Source organism: Triticum aestivum, chromosome 6B (genome assembly GCF_018294505.1).
Source record: "Triticum aestivum cultivar Chinese Spring chromosome 6B, IWGSC CS RefSeq v2.1, whole genome shotgun sequence".
Taxonomy (NCBI): Eukaryota; Viridiplantae; Streptophyta; class Magnoliopsida; order Poales; family Poaceae; genus Triticum; species Triticum aestivum.
The window spans coordinates 465152165-465162986 of NC_057810.1; the positions used below are offsets into that span (position 1 = coordinate 465152165).

The 10822-nt window shown below is 42.5% G+C and overlaps 2 pseudogenes; both read left to right on the forward strand.

Annotated features, from left to right (window-relative positions):
* The first annotated feature begins 9095 nt into the window (after nucleotides 1-9095).
* LOC123140255 (uncharacterized) lies at nucleotides 9096-9209 on the forward strand (annotated as a pseudogene).
* Nucleotides 9210-9794: 585 nt separating this feature from the next.
* Nucleotides 9795-9890, forward strand: LOC123140277 (uncharacterized; annotated as a pseudogene).
* The last annotated feature ends 932 nt before the right edge of the window (nucleotides 9891-10822 follow it).

Genomic DNA, 10822 nt, shown 5'->3' on the forward strand with positions numbered 1-10822 from the left:
GCAATGTTAAAAGTGGTACTAACCCCAAAATCTGCAGGCAGCTCAAGTTTATATGCATTATCATTTATTTTCTCCAACACCTTAAAAGGACCATCAGCACAAGGCATTAGCTTTGATTTGCGCAAATCAGGAAATCTATCCTTACGCAAATGTAACCAAACAAGATCTCCAGGTGCAAACACAACATGTTTTCTACCCTTATCTCCAGCAAGTTTATATTTAGCATTCATACGCTCAATGTTTTCCTTAGTTAACTCATGCATTTTTAAAATCAATTCAGCACGTTGTTTAGCATGAAAATCAACCTTCTCCGAAGATGGAAGAGGCAACAAATCAATAGGTGCACGAGGTAGGAAACCATACACAATTTCAAAAGGGCACATCTTAGTAGTAGAATGCAATGAACGATTATAAGCAAATTCAATATGAGGCAAGCATTCTTCCCACATTTTCTTATTATTCTTCAAAACAGCCCTAAGCACAGTAGACAATGTTCTATTGACTACTTCAGTTTGTCCATCAGTTTGGGGGTGACAAGTAGTACTAAAAAGCAGTTTAGTCCCCAACTTAGCCCATAAACACCTCCAAAAGTGGCTAAGAAATTTAGTATCACGATCTGAAACAATAGTATTTGGCACACCATGCAAGCGAATAATTTCACGAAAGAACAAATCAGCAACATTAATAGCACCATCGCTTTTATGACATGGTATAAAGTGTGCCATTTTCGAGAATCTATCCACGACAACAAATATGCTATCCCTCCCCTTCTTTGTTCGAGGTAAACCTAAAACAAAGTCCATAGATATATCCTCCCAAGGAACACTAGGTACAGGCAAAGGCATATATAAACCATGAGGATTGAGTCATGACTTAGCTTTTTGACATGTAGTGCAGCGAGCAACGAAGCGCTCAACATCCCATCTCATCTTTGGCCAAAAGAAATGTGTAGCAAGTACGTCCTCTGTCTTCTTCACGCCAAAGTGTCCCATTAATCCTCCTCCATGCGCCTCCTGCAACAACAAAAGACGAACGGAGCTAGCTGGAATGCATAGCTTGTTAGCATGGAACACAAAACCATCATTAACGACGAACTTGTTCCATGTTCTACCTTCGTTACAATTCTGAAATACATCTTTAAAATCAGCATCATGCACACATTGATCTTTGATGGTCTCCAAACCAAATATTTTGAAGTCAAGTTGTGAAACCATAGTATAGCGACGAGACAATGCATCAGCAATAACATTTTCTTTACCCTTCTTGTGTTTAATGACATAAGGGAATGTCTCAATGAATTCAACCCATTTAGCATGTCTACGATTCAGTTTAGCTTGACTTTTAATATGTTTCAAAGATTCATGACCAGAGTGTATAGCAAATTCTTTGGGCCATAAATAATGTTACCATGTTTCTAAAGTCCGAACAAGAGCATATAATTCTTTATCATAAGTAGAATAATTCAGACTAGGCCCACTCAATTTTTCAGAAAAGTATGCAACAGGTTTGCCATCTTGTAATAACACACCTCCTAATCCAATTCCACTAGCATCACATTCAAGCTCAAAAGTCTTATTAAAATCAGGAAGTTGGAGTAAAGGAGCATGTGTCAACTTATCTTTCAATACCGTGAAGGCTTCTTCTTGTGCGTTACCCCAAAGAAAAGGCACATCTTTCTTTGTAAGCTCATTGAGAGGTGCAGCAATGGTGCTGAAATATCTCACAAAACGCCTATAGAATCCAGCGAGGCCAAGAAAACTCCTCACTTGTGTGACCGTTTTGGGCTGCAGCCAACTCTCAATAGCTTCAATCTTGGCTTTATCAACTTCAATTCCCTGTGGAGTAACAACATAGCCAAGAAAAGATACTCGGTCGGCGCAAAAGGTGCACTTCCCAAGGTTACTAAACAAATGTGCATCATGTAAAGCAATAAAAATAGCACATAAATGTTCCAAATGTTCCTCCAAAGATCTGCTATAAATCAGTATATCATCAAAATAGACTACCACAAATCGTCCAATAAAAGCACATAAAACTTCGTTCATTAATCTCATGAAAGTACTAGGTGCATTAGTTAACCCAAAAGGCATGACTAACCACTCATATAATCAAAACTTAGTTTTAAATGTCGTTTTCCATTCATCTCCCAATTTCATACAAATTTGATGGTATCCACTATGCAAATCAACTTTGGAGAATATTGTAGAGCCACTCAATAAATCAAGCATATCATCTAGCCTAGGAATAGGATGACGATAATGAATAGTAATATTATTAATGCCTCTACAATCAACACACATACGTGATGTACCATCCTTTTTCGGCACTAGAATAATAGGAACAACACAAGGACTAAGGGATTTGCGTATATAACCTTTGTCGAGTAGCTCCTGTACTTGACACATAATCTCCTTCGTCTCCTCTGGATTGGTACGGTATGGTGCACGGTTGGGTAATGATGCACCGGGAATTAAGTCAACCTGATGCTCAATCCCTCGAATGGGAGGTAATCCCGGTGGCACGTCTTGTGGAAAGACGTCAGCGAACTCTTGCAAAATGTTAGTGACAGCAGGAGGCAAAGAGGAAGGCACGTCCTCAAATGAAAATAATGCCTCTTTGCACACAAAAGCATAGCAAACAGATTTGCTGAAATCTAGCTCATCAATATCAGATTTAGTGGCAAGTAAACATGCACTTTTCAATTTAATTTCAGAAACAACACTAGATGGTTTACTATTAGGCTTTGTTTGTTGCTCAAATTCTTTTGCCACAATCTGATTTTCACTCTTATTTGTCTCCTGTTTTGCTTTATTAGCTCTATTAATATCATCTTTCAAAATGGAATCAGGAGTCATAGGAAGCAAAGTAATATTTTTATCCTTATGAACCAGAGTATAATGATTGTTTCTACCATGGTGTACAGAATTTTTATCAAATTGCCATGGTCGACCAAGTAACAAGGAACATGCTTGCATAGGTACCACATCACAATCAACATAATCAGGATATGTAGAGATGCTAAAATGCACAAGAACAGTACGTGTTACCTTAACCTTGCCGCTGTTGTTGAACCATTGGATGTAGTAAGGATGTGGATGTGGTCTTGTGGTGAGAGATAGCTTCTCCACCATCTCCATGCTAGACAAGTTGGTGCAGCTCCCTCCGTCTATGATGATGCGCACAGAACGCTCCTTCACAACTCCCTTTGTATGGAACAAATTGTGCCTCTGATTTTGCTCAGCTTGTGTGACCTGCACACTCAAAACACATTGAGCAACTAAACATTCATACATGTCAGCATCTTTAGGAGCCATGTATTGCATCTCATGATCAGAATCAGCTCCACCGTGTTCTTCACTTGTAATAAGCGCCAAAGTCTCCTCATCATAGTCACTAGCGGACTCATACCCACCATCCTCAGTAGCAATCATCACACGCTGAGATTTGCATTCTCTCGCATAATCACCTCTTCCCTTACAACGACGACAAATAATATCACTTGTGTGCCCTGTTGATGCCATGGAAGAAGAAGAGCTCTGTGCAGGCCCGGCAGGTGCGCTCTTGGCAGATAGTGGTGGTTGTGCCTGCTTTCTTGTATCACGGCTGTAGGTGGCACCTGATGGAGGTGCTGGTGCAATGGAAGTAGAAGATGCATGCGGTGTCCATGATGACGGTCGACCTGCAGAAAAGTTAGTTCGCGCCAATGCTTGTCGATCCTGCACTTCACGTCCAGCTTTACAAGCAAGATGGAATAAATGAGTGATATTAGTATACTCCTTATACTCTAGAATGGTCTGAATCTCTCTATTTAATCCACCCATAAAACGTGCAAGCATAGCTTCATTCTCCTCAACAATACCACATCTAATCATGCCAGTTTGTAATTACTGCTAATATTCTTCTACAGAATTTTTCCCTTGTCTTAAACGCTGCAATTTTTGAAGAAATTCACGTTGATAATATGGTGGAACCCAACGAGTACGCATAGCAGTTTTCAAAGCATCCCAAGTAGTTGGAATAGGATATAATCTACAATGTTCAGACCACCATACACATGCAAAACTAGTGAAAGCACAAACAACAGCAGCAACCCGTCTCTCCTCGGGATATTGTAAACATGTAAAACGTTGTTCAGTTTCTAACTCCTAAGTAAGATATATATCAGGAACATATCTACCCTCAAATGGTGGAATATTCAATTTTAGTTTAGGAATATGGTCATTATCTTGTACCTGAGGTGGTGGTGCAGGCCTACCATTGCGAATATATACCTGAGGTCGACCTGCTGGTGGTGGTGCTGGTGGCTGCACGTAGTTCTGATTTTGATCAACCTCATCCTCGTAATAGTCCTCCACCTCGGCAGTAACAGCAGGAGCTACAGAAGCACCAACAGCAGTAGCAGCGGCACCAGAATTTTGTCCTGGCTCAATAGGAACACGATGTGCTCGCCCTACTGTATCGCGGCGTAGAGCTGGTTGTGGGAGATGTTTGAGTAATTCATCAAACTTAGCATCCAACTTGGTGTCAATTGACTTCTCAATGTCATCCATCTTTTCCATTGCCTTTCCAAAGCTGGCCATCACGTCTTCCACCTGTTGACCCAACATTTGATGAAACTTATCATGAAGCTCCTTGTTCGTCATGTTCTCCCAGTCAATCTCGTCGGCTTGTGTTCCTGCCATAGTTAGCAGCAATAGAAACAGACAAGAATATGATCCTACAGACTACTGGAATATGGTGGTGGTGGGGTGTCACAAATCCGTCAAGCGAATCTCAAATTCTTACCAGTTCTTACCCTGCACCAGGTGGTGATCGGCAACCGTTGTAGTCAAAACTCTCAAAGCTTGGATAGAGCGATTACCAGGGAGAGTCAAACGCACGACGTAGATGTATGTGGAGCTAGGAAGGCTTATAATATGGTAGCAAAAAGGGTCAGCAATAATCAATTCAGAGATGCAATGTTGAATAAATGCTCAACGACGGTACTGTGCTGGTCCTAGGCTAGACCGTGCTACAGACGCGAGCCTAGAACACTAACAAAATCACGGCGCGGCACGTAATCAAGGGAGGAGCACACTCTGAATTTTTTCCTCTTTTTTTCACTTTTTTTTGCACTTTTTTTCCTCTTTTTTTGCTCCGCAACAATTTTTTTTCGAAAAAGTCTACAAATGGCCTAAAAACTGCCTAGCCAGAATTTTCTAGACTTAGTTTTTTTTAAACTGGAACTATTTTTCTTGTATGGGTAGCACGGAAGTTGGGGAATCCGACTTGTTGACGATTCGTAGTATCGCGTGCTCTGGAACTCAAAGATAACGGAACAAATACTGGACTCGGAGTAGGACAGGTGGCGGAGATGAATCTGGTGGAACTCGGACTGGTGATGGTATATGATGGTGGTATATGTGGACTCAGATTGGTGGTGGTATATGAACTCGGATTGGTGGTGGTATATGGACTCGGGTTGTGGTGGTATATGGACTCGGATTGGTGGTGGTATATGGACTCAGATTAGTAGCGGATAAGCGCTGGTGGTATATGGCAGGGCGATAATGATGGTGTTGGAAATATGCCCTAGAGGCAATAATAAAATGGTTATTATTGTATTTCCTTGTTCATGATTATTGTCTATTGTTCATGCTATAATTGTATTAACTGGAAACCTAATACATGTGTGAATACATAGACCACAACATGTCCCTAGTGAGCCTCTAGTTGACTAGCTCGTTGATCAATAGATGGTTATGGTTTCCTGACCATGGACATTAGATGTCATTGATAACGGGATCACATCATTAGGAGAATGATGTGATGGACAAGACCCAATCATAAGCATAGCACAAGATCATGTAGTTCGTTTGCTAAGAGCTTTTCTAATGTCAAGTATCATTTCCTTGGACCATGAGATTGTGCAACTCCCAGATACCGTAGGAATGCTTTGGGTGTGCCAAACGTCACAACGTAACTAGGTGGCTATAAAGGTGCACTACGGGTATCTCCGAAAGTGTCTGTTGGGTTGGCACGAATTGAGACTGGGATTTGTCACTCCGCGTGACAGAGAGGTATCTCTGGGCCCACTCGGTAATGCATCATCATAATGATCTCAATGGTAGTTAGTCACGGGATCATGCATTACGGAACGAGTAAAGTTACTTGCCGGTAACGAGATTGAACGAGGTATTGGGATACCGGCGATCGAATCTCGGGCAAGTAACATACCGATTGACAAAGGGAATTGTATACGGGATTGCCTGAATCCTTGACATCGTGGTTCATCTGATGAGATCATCGTGGAACATGTGGGAGCCAACATGGGTATCCAGATCCCGCTGTTGGTTATTGGCCAGAGAGCTATCTCGGTCATGTCTGCATGATTCCCGAACCCGTAGGGTCTACACACTTAAGGTTCGGTGATGCTAGAGTTGTTATGGGAATTAGTGTGCAGTTACCGAATGTTGTTTGGAGTCCCAAATGAGATCCCGAACGTCACGAGGAGTTCCGGAATGGTTCGGAGGTAAAGATTTATATATGGGAAGTCCTATTTTGGCCACCGAAAAATGTTCGGGATTTTTCGGTATTGTACCGGGAAGGTTCTAGAAGGTTCTGGAGTGGGGCCCACCTGCATGGGGGGACCCACATGAACGTGGGTAGTGGGGGCAAGGCCCCGCACCCCTGTTCAAGGCGCACCAAGATCCCCCCTTATAAGGAATAAGATCATATCCCGAAGGGATAAGATCAAGATCCCTAAAAGGGGGGGATAACAATCGGTGGGGAAGGAAATGATGGGATTTCTTTCCTCCCACCTTTTCCAACGCCCCAATGGACTTGGAGGGCAAGAAACCAGCCCCCTCCACCCCTATATATAGTGGGGAGGCGCATGGGAGCTTCACCCCTTCCCCTGGCGCAGCCCTCTCCCTCCCCAACACCTCCTCCTCCTCAGTAGTGCTTGGCGAAGCCTTGCCGGAGAACTGCAAGCTCCACCACCACGCCGTCGTGCTGCCGGAGCTCTCCCTCAACTTCTCCTCTTCCCTTGCTGGATCAAGAAGGAGGAGACGTCCCTGGGCTGTACGTGTGTTGAACGCGGAGGCGCCGTCCGTTCGGCGTTAGATCGGATCTTCCGCGATTTGAATCGCCGCGAGTACGACTCCCTCATCCGCGTTCTTGTAACGCTTCCGCATCATGATCTTCAAGGGTATGAAGATGCACTCATCCTCTCCCTCTCTTGTTTCTAGAATATCCATAGATTGATTTTGGTGATGCGTAGAAAATTTTGAATTTTTGCTACATTCCCCAACAGTGGCATCATGAGCTAGGTCTATTGCGTAGATTCTATGCACGAGTAGAACACAAGTTGTTGTGGGCGTTGATTTTGTTCAATATGCTTATCGTTACTAGTCCTATCTTGTTTTGATGGTATTGTGGGATGAAGCGGCCCAGACTGACCTTACACGTACACTTACGTGAGACAGGTTCCACCGACTGACATGCACTTGTTGCATAAGGTGGCTAGCGGGTGCCAGTCTCTCCCACTTTAGTCGAATCGGATTCGATGAAAAGGGTCCTTATGAAGGGTAAATAGCAATTGGCATATCACGTTGTGGTTTTGGCGTAGGTAATAAACGTTCTTGCTAGAAACCTATAGCAGCCACGTAAAAACTTGCAACAACAATTAGAGGACGTCTAACTTGTTTTTGCAGCATATGCCGTGTGATGTGATATGGCCAAGAAGGATGTGATGAATGAAATATATGTGATGTATAAGATTGATCATATTCTTGTAATAGGAATCACGACTTGCATATCGATGAGTATGACAACCGGCAGGAGCCATAGGAGTTGTCTTTATTTATTGTATGACCTGCGTGTCACTGAATAATGCCATGTAATTACTTTACTTCATTGCTAAACGTTAGCCATAGTAGTAGAAGTAATAGTTGGCGAGACAACTTCATGGAGACACGATGATGGAGATCATGGTGTCATGTCGGTGACGATGATGATCATGGCGCCCCGAAGATGGAGATCAAAAGGAACAAAATGATATTGGCCATATCATGTCACTATTTGATTGCATGTGATGTTTATCATGTTTTTGCATCTTATTTGCTTAGAACGACGGTAGAATAACTAAGATGACCCCTCACTAAAATTTCAAGCAAGTGTTCCCCCTAACTATGCACCGTTGCGAAGGCTCGTTGTTTCGAAGCACCACGTGATGATCGGGTGTGATAGATTCTAACGTTCGCATACAACGGGTGTAAGCCAGATTTACACACGCGAAACACTTAGGTTGACTTGACGAGCCTAGCATGTACAGACATGGACTCGGAACACAAGAGACCGAAAGGTCGAGCATGAGTCGTATAGTAGATACGATCAACATGAAGATGTTCACCGATGATGACTAGTCCGTCTCACGTGATGATCAGACACGGCCTAGTTGACTCGGATCATGTATCACTTAGATGACTAGAGGGATGTCTATCTGAGTGGGAGTTCATCAATAATGTGATTAGATGAACTTAATTATCATGAACATAGTCAAAAAGGTCTTTACATATTATGTCGTAAGCTCGCGTTTTAGTTCTACTGTTTAGATATGTTCCTAGAGAAAATATAGTTGAAAGTTGATAGTAGCAATTATGCGGACTGGGTCCGTAAACTAAGGATCCTCATTGCTGCGCAGAAGGCTTATGACCTTAATGCACCGCTCGATGTGCTGAACCTCGAACGTCGTCTATGCATGTTGCGAACATCTGACATACACATTTTGATGACTACATGATAGTTCAGTAATGTTAAACAATTTAGAATTGTGGCGCCGAAGACGTTTTTTTGAAACATCACAGAACATATGAGATGTTCCAAGGGCTGAAATTGGGATTTTAGGCTCATGCCCGCGTCAAGAGATATGAGACCTCCGATGAGTTTCTTAGCCTACAAACTAAGGGAGAAAAGCTCAGTCGTTGAGCTTGCACTCAGATTGTCTGGGTACAACAATCACTCGAATCGAGTGGGAGTTAATCTTCCAGATGAGATAGTGATGTTTCTCCAAAGTAACATGTAGATCAAAATTATATGTAACAGGAGAAATAATATGGCAATGATCTTAAATTTAAGGCTTGTTTCTCAAATCATTCGCAGTTGCCTAGCTTTCACCCTGCCAGGCTGAGAGCTAATGCTGCTAATTCCTTCCTTGGATGTCAGAGCCTTGTAATTTCAACTGCAATATCATGTTTCTGTTTTAGGACCTTCTGATTCATATTATGAAAAATGTAGAAATGTTCTAACCATAATTATATTTGCTTATGTTTCAATCTTACTTCGAATATTCTTTGTGAGTTGAACACTTTCACTATTTGAACACTTTCACTATATAAAATCTTGTTTCCCTGCCCCATCGTGCTGCTGTTTGCCAGAGCTCGGCTTGCCAGTGGTAGTTGCAGGGATGTAGCAGTGATGGTGATAATGCTGATATTTCTATTAACCAAATGCTGTTTGCCGCACGATGGGAGGACATCCGAAACTTTGCATGCTTATATTTCTATTAACCAAATGTCATTGTGATTTCCCTGGTGATTTCTCTTGTCAGAATGTAGTCTCACATTCCATTGGCCTTGATAGTGAGATGCTTATCTGTTTTTTTTGCGAGTAAGAGATGCATATCTGTTCTTGCAAGCATTTTATTTCAAACACATATAGTTTGTATATTGTGCCTTATTTCTATATAATATTTTTTCCATGATGCCTTTTGGAGCAAACATCATGGGTTTTCCCTCTATTGATATCCTGATTTTGACAACCCGGATGAGCCAATTTTACAGTTACAGACCTGCAATGGCTCCTGTGGAAATGATCGCATGGTTAAATAACATCTATGGGACTGACTTGTCATCGAAATCTAGACTTTGTATCTTGGCTTGAAATTAATTTCTATGGTGCCGCTGCCCTACTATATTCAGTTGGCATTAGTATGTTTTTGAAATATGAAATTCTTTTATTGCACATAATAGCCCTATTGAAAACTGAGACAATATCAAATAAGTAAATAATAAACATATAAAGAAATTGGAATCATGGACTAAGGGTATGCATTGAAGTTAAGAAATGCTATATGGGTTCCTTAGGCCAATGCTCGGCCCAATGATTCGGCCGAACGCCGCGCGGCCACACGATTAGGGCCGCTAGGACCGCACAATTTAGCAATCTATCCCATGCTTGTCCTCTTCTTCCTCACTTGAGATCCACCGTATTCTCCACATAGGGTGACCCACCCCGCTGCTTGCCGGCTCACCGCGGCACAACACACCGTGGCCGCTCGCCATGTTGGACAGTTGCAGCAGAAATCTATACTTCGGCCGATTCCAGCAAAATCAATTGTTGTTTCCAGCAAAAAACACGATTGAAGCAAAAAATATCAACACCGTCGCCACCACAGCACCTTCTCGTCGGTTGAAGCAAACCCCCTGGTTGGTTGCAGCAAAATCAAACTGTTTCCAGCAGAAAACAAAAATCAAAAACTGGTTCCAGCAAAAGTAGAAGACGGTGGTAGCAAAAATTAAATTACGGCGGTAGCAAATTTCTAGCCGGTTCCAGTAAAATTAGAAGAAGGTAGTAGCAAAAATCTGGGTTGGTTCCAGTAAAAGAAGCCACCTCGTCGGCTTTCTAGCAAAGAAAAATTTGGAGCACCGCCGCGGACCGTCGATGCTCCCGACGACACCGGTAGTAGCATCTACCAGCGCCGGTCGCAACATCTTTGCGTGCCCCCATCGACGCATGTTGCTTGTATCATCTCAATTAGTCGGTTGTAGCAGCATGCAATCCC